Raw genomic sequence first — 9,405 nt, forward strand, 5'->3', positions numbered from 1 at the left:
CTCTCCTCCCCCAGAACCCCGAGTAAAATTACCGAGTGCTTAGCCAGGTGGAAGGAATAGTATTTCGTTGTAATAATTCAGCTGGCATACACTTCTGTAAGGAGACCACATCAAAAAGTGAAACTGCAGTCTCATGCGGTCGTTTGCAGAGTAGATGAGTCAGAGCCTCTCTCTTTCCATGCTGCAGCTCACTAAACCTGCATCGAGTTTAATAATTTCCATTCCCTTCAGGACAGAGGGCCACGTTCATGCTGGGTGATCGCCCAAACACTCTCCACCATGTAGTGAAAGACCTGAAGGTCTTAACCTTAGTGTGTAATCGGTGAACAATACTTCATTTAAATTGTTAGATTTAACACACATCTGCTTTGGCAGAAAACCTCATGGCTAAAAATCCAAGAACAGAGAAGCTTCACTGTTAATCCAGTGCCAAAATGAACTCTGGATTCCCTTCTGGATTTAATTCCAGCTGCAAAGTTGACGGGGACTGTTTTGTGAGCGAGGATGGCTAAAGAGGGAGGGCTGTACCCATTGCACAAGCATCAGGCCGTGCCTTCACGCTGCACATCCCTCACACCCCATCGGTGTCCATCCCTGTCCCAAAAAATCCTAGGTCTGACATCAACCCGTCTGAGCTGACTTTGTACCCCATCCCACGGGAAGCCCCTGAAGTGGCTGCTGTGAGATTAAATGCCTCAAATCTACAGAGCCGAATAAGCCTGTCTTGATCTTGATGCAGAAGTTGAACTTCAAACATTTAGGCCCGTAAGCTTTACTTTTGTCTCTAATTCCTCTGAGTTTTGTTTGATTCTACATCAAATATAGATGATCGTACCTTTATGCTGCTTTGTTGCACAAAGTCGTTCCTGGCAGTTTCTCGTTCCGCCCCTGGAGTGACAGGTGGGAGAAAAAAACCCACCTTTAAAGTGCAGTTAACTTCAGAAAGACAAACGATAGCTGTGACAAGTGCCTCCATCCCTCTCAATGGCGTTGTAATATAAAATAAGGTTTAAATGCAAGTAGAAATCTGTTTTGTTATACCTCTGCCCACAGTTTCAACAGCAGCATCGTGATCATGTGCATATGTTTGGAAAGCATTTTCCCTTGGGATCAGACATGAGGTGATCACTCTAGTCACCTGAATTCGTAAGAAAACAAGGATTATGCGATTGCTGTCTGCTTGTCTCTCCTCTCCAACAACTTGTTAATGCACTGGTAAATTTCAATTACATTCAACAGAGGAGCAAAAAAACCTCAGAGATACTTAGTTCTTAAAAATGTCATGGAAATATTGAAACAACTGAAATGAAAACGCTGTGATCTGAGCTGAACTCACCCACCTTTGAGATACACGTCTCTGGGAAAGACAGCTTCACCCCTTCTGCTGCGACGTTCAGGCACCGCAGTGGTGACAGCTGCGGCAGGACTCCCCAGACCAGTATCAGACAGGGCACAGAAAGCTCCCAGAAGCTGTGCTAACTGGTCTGTGCACAGTGGCTGTAGACAAGGGCGGAATGAATCCCCGCATCTTCAGTTGCCCCAGCATAGACACCTACGGCAGAGTGGGTTCTTTAGACTCCTTTTACAGCTGAGAGAGAGAAACGTGCTTTTCTGGGGCACAGACCACCTCACCAACGTCTGGAATAGACCAAGTGAATTGTACGTCGGAAGTACCTATTTATCTCTGTTAAACTTCTGGGTTTGGTTTTGGGGAGAGTGGGTGGGAGGCAGGAGCAGACCCCTGCCCACGCCGTTGCATCTGGGAATGGCTGGCACCAACAGAGCCTGTGAGCAAGCTCTTGCAAGGCAAGGAGAGAAGAAGAATACAGCCCACAACCACATTACCTGCAGCTGCTGATTAGTAATCTTTCGTCTCTGTTCAATTCTGCGAATGCTCCTTCCCTGACAATTCTTCTGAAGTGCCGTGCAGATGGACACGTGGATCTGAAACACTTTGAAATACCAGCTGTTGGGCCAGCAGCTCTGCTCTGAGCTACACCCAGAGTAGTTATGTTGTTCCAAAAGCAAACCCTGCCAAAACCCACCGGCATGTAGAGCTCATATCCCAAGAGGACCGTGCATCATCACGAGCCACCTGGTCTCTCAAGCATCTGCAGGACTTTGCAGCAGAGCACCAGTCCCACAGCACGTGCTCTGAAGGCTTTCTGTGTCGCTTCATCTTAGGCACAAGCTGATTTTTTTACCCCAATCGCTCACCTGGCAAATGAGACTTGCTTGTGAAACCTGCTGGATGCTTGGCAGGCTGCTCCCCAGGTCTGCAGCAAACCTGGGCAGAATCGGTGGCACAACTTGAGTCCCAGCAGAGTGAAAAGCTCCCAAGTCAGATGCAAAACTTGTTTAGGGTGAGGCCAAATCTAGAAAACAGATTTCTACTTTCCTTTAGCAACCCAAGGGCACTAAGCCTTGGGTTTCTCTACCAGTTTCATGATGTTTGTAGTAAGTATGTGGGTACCGAGGAAAATATCAGCCCTAGGTTTCATTGCCACAAACACTACTGCACCCTGACTGCTACCACTTGGTGTCACCGGGTGTCACAGACCCAGTGTCTCCCCACACCCTGGGGCATTTACAGGTGCTCTGTCCTCTCTCCACAACCCCCTTGGCCACAACCACCCAGCACCTCCGAAATAGCCACCCTACTCACTTTTGACCTCAGACGTCCTCCCGTGGGCGCAGCACCAAGCTCCTGGTCCTTGGCAGAGCTGTGCTGGCCAAGGAACAGCCTCCCCGTCCCCTGTGCCACAGTCCCCTGAGCCCCGAGCAGGGTGTGGGAGAGGAGCAGGCAACCAGGGAGGCACGCGTGGGGCCACACACAGGTGTCACAGCCTGCTGCAGTGCAGGCACAAAGCGAATTTGCTTTTTTAAGGGAGTGTATTAGGCTTTGCCTCTAATTCTGCCTGAGAGCACTGGGTTGGGGGTGGACTTAGCTGCCCTTCCACACTTTCCTGCGTGGCAGAGGCTGATCTCGCAGGAGAGCCCTTGAATTTGACCTCATTTGCATGAGGTCATTCCTCATGTCGCCTGTTCATCAATGAATTCCTGGTTTGAGACGTCACCTTTGTTGCTCTTCTGTCGGCAGAAGAATCAGAGCAAATTGTCTGAATCCCGCCTTGTGCTGCAAACCACCCTGAGAGAACAGCTTTTGAAAACAGGAGCAGGGAGCTAAGGAAAAGCTCCCTTCAGCCACATTTTCTCTTCTCTAATTTCTTTGATTCTCAGTAACCTTTTTCACTTTTTACAGCCTCAGCTATTTCCTTTTACTACGCTTGAGCTCCTACCGTTCTGCTTACAGCAGCCCACCTCTCTATCCTCCTTCCCCCTCCTACCTTCTTTCAAGACCTTCATGAGAGCAAACCACATCCTTACGCTCCTCTCATTGTTAGAGCCTCCACTGTCGCTGCTGTTACAGCTCTACTTTTTGATCAAATGGTCTAGCGCAGCTCTGAACCCAAACTGCTCTTCAGATGTTCCCATCTGCAGGTGCGCAGACCACCCCAGTAAGCTGTATTTTACACGTTTGAACTAAGTTCCCCTTAACCGTGTCGTATACACCTCAAAGCTGTAAATTATTCCTTGCAATGAGTGCAGGCTCTCCATGAAGTCGAAACTCAGGGCAGGTTTTTGTTCCTGTGAAAACAGCTTGCTAAACAAACTGCTGGACACTTCAGAGAAAGAAAGAAAAAAGGTGATTCCTGTTTGTGCCGTTGGCCGAGGGCTTAACTTTGTGGCCATTAATGCCAAATCTGTGCATTGTTGGATCACTCAGTGCTTGACTCAGACCTGAGCTAACCGAAGCTCAGGTACACGGCTGAATTCTCAGTGCACCGCTGGCAGTGTTCGCGCTTACCTGTGAAGAGCATGGAGCAGTGACCACGAAACCCAGCTGGGGCCAGCTCTTGCAGACTGCATCATCTCCATCCCCCGGCTTGCCAGTATTTTTCGTTCTGTGACCCCAACCCTCTTTGCAATGTAGAAATATTTGGGTTTATATTTGTTTTGGGGGAGTTTCCTTGCTATGTCCAAGCAGCATCTCTGTCCCGTTCAAGAGGTTTTGCAGCTTGATCAACATTTGCTACATGAAGAGAGAGCTTTCCTCATTGACCCAGGACCACACTGGAGGGAGGCACAAGATGCAGACCTGCTTCTTAATGATCTGTTCCATGTATGCCCTCAGCCTGTGAAAGGAAAATGATTTTGCAAAGGTCATACTGCACATGTGGGAAGATCAACAGTGGAGGCCTCTGGACTGAAGAAGATGGGAACCTGCTGTGCTAAAATGGGGAGCATTTGGTCTTTTGAGAGAGACATACTGGTCTTCTGACATCTGGCAGCTGGAAGCCTCTCCTTCACTGTTCAGTAGATTCAAACCTGAGAATATGATCACTGCACCAGGAGGTGACATTTCCATTCCTGCAGGTCTTGTCCCAAACAACCTGCAGAAGACCGATGCAGAGGAATTCACAGGGGAGTTTTGCTCCCTGAGCATTTGGCATGGTCAATGGGAAACATGATCCTACAGGCCGGCTCCCTTGGCCAAGCTCAATTCCTCATGAGGAAACAGAAATATGAGTGCATTGTCAAATATCACGGATACTTTACACCTCCAGTTGGTCTGATGAGGCACATGACAACCGTACTTTCCACATCTCCTGCCTCTTTGTTGAGTTCAAATAGGTCTGGCCCCAGCCCTGACCCCTGATCTTCAATCCACTGAGAAAAATGGAGCTTCTGCACCACCCTCCATAAGTGGCAGTCCTACCTTCCGAGCTGATGTTTTGAAGCCATTACCAGATCCATTCGATTACTTCTGTATGGCCAGTGACTGTCCGTAAGAAGTACTGACAGAAAACCTGAGTCTGACCCTGCTCGATTCCGATTCTGTCTCCTGTTTGCCCTCTGTGTCCTGCACGATATTTGTGCAATCAAGGACAAGCAGACATCAGCCCGTCACAGTCAATGCCTGATCCAGCTGTGGCCCCTTCACTCACATCCCACTGGGAGCACCAAATCATGAGATGCTTGCAGGGATGTGAAGTCCCTCACAGCTGCTTGCTGTCATGTAAAGCTGTGCACGCACCGGAGGCACACAATGAACTTGTCATTTTTTTTACTTTGATTTCTTTTGCACCTCTTGCTGTGATTGCTGTGTTATCCTGGCAAGCTGCTCTTGAAAATTCTGGTGCTCCAACCATTCCCAGTGTCTTGCAGCCCAGTCCTGAAGCCCATTGCACCCTGTTAAACCCAGGTCAAAGTGGGACCTGGTGTTGTTATGAAGCCACCTCTTAGTGCCACATCAACATAGGCACATGCTTCCCGCTCCAGGGACTAGTGGCTTTAGCTCAGGCACGTCTGCATGCTGCTAGCCATGTGGGCTACAGATGTCCCTCAGAGGCCTGTCTCCTACGTCTGTTGTTCCCAGCCCAGCCAAGCCAGGGGATGGTAAGAGTTAGACTCTGCCTTGTCATCAGACATGGTCCTGCCACAGCCCCCAGGATGTCCATATGACCTTGTGGACCCATCATAGATATCGACATGGCTCCTCTCTGTGTTTCGGTTGTGGCTCAGCGTTCTCAGGCTGCTGCCTCTCGGAGACCTTTTCAGCAAAATGGCTGATTCATCGCCGCCTTCCCTCCAGGCTTCAGAGAAAGCGTGGCGCGTTTCTCTGTAATATGTACCTGCCAGGGCAAAACCAGCACGTGACCGTGTTTCATAGTCCCCATTGTCCATGTTTCCCACCAGAAAAGCGCAGCATCACCTTCCCAAAGCGGTAGCAGCTGTGGGAGCCCCAGGTCCAATCAAAGGCTTTTATTTCCCTATCTTGTCATGTACCTGCAGGTCCTCAGAGGCCCTGGCGCAGCTTTTTGTCCACAGCCCAGGGATTTTCGTAAGCGTTACATAATTATCTGTAGCGCCGCAGCTGCTTACGTACCTCTGCCCTGTACAGAAATGAATGTAATTTCCATTCACATTCATGCTGACTCTGCCCATCTGCCGCTGCTTCGTCCACTGCTCCTGTGAAGCGCACCTCCGAGCTCCCAGGCTTTTGTCTTCTCTCCTTGCCCCGGGTGTCTTCTCCTGGTGCTTGCAGACCCCTTGCAGACAATGATGCATCCGCTGCTCCTTCTGCATCTCACTCCTCCTGCCAGCCACACTCGTAGCTTCTTTTGTTCGTCACAGCACACGCAGCTCGGCAGACTGATTTTGTGGAGCTAAAGGCAGGGTTTTTTCATGCCACCCTGCCTCAGGTTACAGTTTTCCCACTGTTTTCATTCTTCTGTCATATGCACAGCGTCAGAGCACCACCCTGCAGACATCTAAGCTCCTGTGCTCAGCCAATGCCCCGTTAATTCTGGGTAGTTCAATAGTATCCCTGAGCGATTTGTCCCAAATCCCAATTAGAAATTAGTCTTTTTTCAGGAACCCGCTTAATCAACCCCTTCTGCCTCAGATCTTTCCAGAACCCATCTCTGTTTTCATATGCTATTTGTAGTCTCCTTAAAGCCGTATCACTCATGTATTTAATATGCAATGCCGTGATATCCCTCCAGCCTCTGCTGTGCAGTTTCACAGAGCGTTAACTCCGCCAGGGTTGGCTGGCACCTACCGCAAAGATTGACTCCATCAGAACTAGCAGTTCTCAGGGGGGAACAGCAACTTCCCAACCAATCTTTTTGCTAGGCAAGGCTCATAGGTTTTCTTTCATCCGTAAATTAAAAGTTAAGTTGTGACATCTCTGTAGTGGGGTTCAAAAGCCTGTGTCAGTTTTGAAAGCAGGAGGGGAATTTCTTGGGTAAGGTTGCCTCATTTTCTTTAAGTGCCTCTGGATAAATACGGCCCTGCACATTAGAACCAAAAACTTGAGGATGGTCCAGAGCAAGGGCAGTGCATCAGCTTTCTTGGCAGCCAGGTGGAAAGTTGTGGAAGATGTGGAGCAGAGTCAGAGGCCCCTCCTTGGGTTAATCTCCTTGGGTTATGTCTTGTACTGCATCAGGAGCCTGAGACTCCGTATGGGCATGTCCGTCTGTTCCCACTGCAGAAAATAAAATCCTTCCCATCACAAAGGAACAATTTGGGTAACATCGATCATTTCTCCCCAGTATTTTATCATGGAAGGGTGAAATTCTAAGGGTGCAAAGACTTTGGTTGCTTACCTCGTGGCTGCTCTCCCTGGTTGTGCTAAACCCAAATGCTTGCTCAGGTTGTCTTCAAGTCTCTTCTCTTCACCCTTAAAGGAAACAGGAACGTTTTCAAGGTGATGACATTTCAGTGTGATCTGTCTCTTGGGCACTAAATCCTTAGCGTAAGAATGTCCCTACTGCACACATTGAGATCAGTCCAGCCCAGAGTCCAGTCACTACAGTGGATGCAAGAGTGTGCTCCAGAAAGAGCGGGCAGAAAGTATGGAGGGACCTTCCCGCTGCTTTACCCTCCTGGCACATGTCACTGATGAATCAGGTGTTAGCTCAGCCCGTACCCATGTTATGTACAGTTAAAAAAGGGCATTATGTTGATAGTCGTGATTACAATCTGTTAAAATAGTAAAGTAATTAATGCATTGTTATATATTGTCCTTTCTCGTTCTGTCCCTTGTGCTTACCTACTCCCTATGCCTTCAGATAATTGAAACGCTGGAAAGCCCTAATCCCATAAAGTGGTATTACAAATCCCTTCAGAGCAAATTCTGCAGGTCAAACCCATCATCAGAAACATTTCTCAGAAGGGGAGGTAGGACCTGGCGAAGTCAGAAGTATCTACCAGCACCAAGATCTTTCATGACGAATCTGAAAATACTTTAAAAAAAAGGTCACTGCCATCTCCCCATTTCACGTGGGGGGCAGGCGGAGCCGTGGCTCGCCTGGTGTCACTCAGCTGTGGCAGCGAGGCCTGGGACAGCCAAGGTGTCTGTGCAGCGGCGTTTCACGTCTGCAATTCATCCTCCCGCCATTCACCAGCCAGCCACAGAAAACAAGGTGAATCCATGGACTTGATGATCTTAAAGGTCTCTTCCAACCAAAACGATTCTATGATTCTAAATGTAAAAGCTCCGCATTGACCTGACCTGGCTTTGGCCAAGCTCTGTGTGATTCGAGAGGGATTAAACAGCAACGTTCACTGTCTAAGCCAATGCCCTGATCATGACCCAAGGCTGCACCTCTGGTTTAGCTGGTCAATAATTCTATGACGCATCAGATACCATCCCAAATTCCATGTACTACGTAATAGTTTAAAATACATGTATGTATTTTAATACCCAATATCCATTAGAAGACATCAGAAGATCCGTTAGAAGACCAGTCTCTTACAAAATCCTGTGACATTTAACCATTACTCAGGTGCGTGCTGTGTTGAACACTGTGTCGTTCACAGCAGGACACTGGCTTTTAAGCAGCAGATTTGGTGTCACGGTGGCAGATAAACACAAGCATTTTGTCAAGATAATAGACAGAAAATCACTTAGAATTTCATGTATTAAAAAAAAAAAGTTTTCTGAGAAAGAGAAAATTCAGCAGTTGCTTATGTGTTACCAGAGATTTGGCATGTAAGACACATAAGTCCCCCTCCAGCTGCTTCTACATAATTAATTCATCAACGAAGTTGAGGAGCATCAGTCTTGGGTCTCTCCCCTCACCCTGGGGCTGGCTGTGAGCCTTTGGCTACCATGACCCTGCCTGTGGCTAGCAGACACACTCCACCACCTCCGGGGCTGTCTGCATTTGCAAGGGATCTTGATTCTCAAAGCAGAGCCTGCTCTTTCAAAAATCTCACCTTTTTGCAGTACCTGAACAGTGATGAAGCCTTTAGGGAAGGCAGCCCAGGGGGTGGGGGAGACTCCTGGGTCTCGGCATGGGAGACCAGATGGGCTCGGTTCTCCGAAGCACGGCCGGGAGCTGCTGGGGCACCTGCAGGAGCCGGCACTCGCCGGAGGCTTCTTGGAAACACTGCCGACGCAGGCAAGCCAGCACCTCACACCGTGCAGAGGCATCAGTCGTCGTTTCCTTCCTCTTTTCCAGAGACAGAAACAACCACCCGCCACATGCAGGCCTGTGCCCTTCTCCTCCGCCCCGGCATGAATCATACCGATGGCCGCCCAAGGTGAGAGGAGTCACGGCAGAAATCCCCCCGGCCAGCCCGATGTCAGGCGGTTGTGAAAGACCTGAGAGGGGCACATCGCTCCTTCACTACTTCTTCACAACCATAAAGGCAGCAACAGCTGACATTTTCTTTGCTAATAACTAATTCGCGGCTGATGCAAGGCTGGAGACCGGCTCCCTGCACTCGGGAAGGGATGTGCCACAGAGTTGGGCTCGGTGCTTTGAGATTCCCCCATCAAATATTCCTTTGAGAATCTCAATTGCCTGTGAAGCCTGGTAGAGGGGAGCCCTG

At 49.0% G+C, this 9,405-nt stretch overlaps 1 long non-coding RNA gene across 1 annotated transcript; it reads right to left on the reverse strand.

Annotated features, from left to right (window-relative positions):
* Window positions 1-502: 502 nt before the first annotated feature.
* LOC128910700 (uncharacterized) lies at window positions 503-8,948 on the reverse strand. Its single transcript, XR_008466832.1, has 6 exons — window positions 8,788-8,948; window positions 7,173-7,246; window positions 3,869-4,196; window positions 1,846-2,375; window positions 1,341-1,552; window positions 503-888 (listed from the first exon to the last, which is right to left on the reverse strand). It is a non-coding gene; the product is annotated as an uncharacterized LOC128910700 (long non-coding RNA).
* Between the last annotated feature and the right edge of the window lie 457 nt (window positions 8,949-9,405).

This window comes from Rissa tridactyla, chromosome 5, assembly GCF_028500815.1.
Source record: "Rissa tridactyla isolate bRisTri1 chromosome 5, bRisTri1.patW.cur.20221130, whole genome shotgun sequence".
Taxonomy (NCBI): Eukaryota; Metazoa; Chordata; class Aves; order Charadriiformes; family Laridae; genus Rissa; species Rissa tridactyla.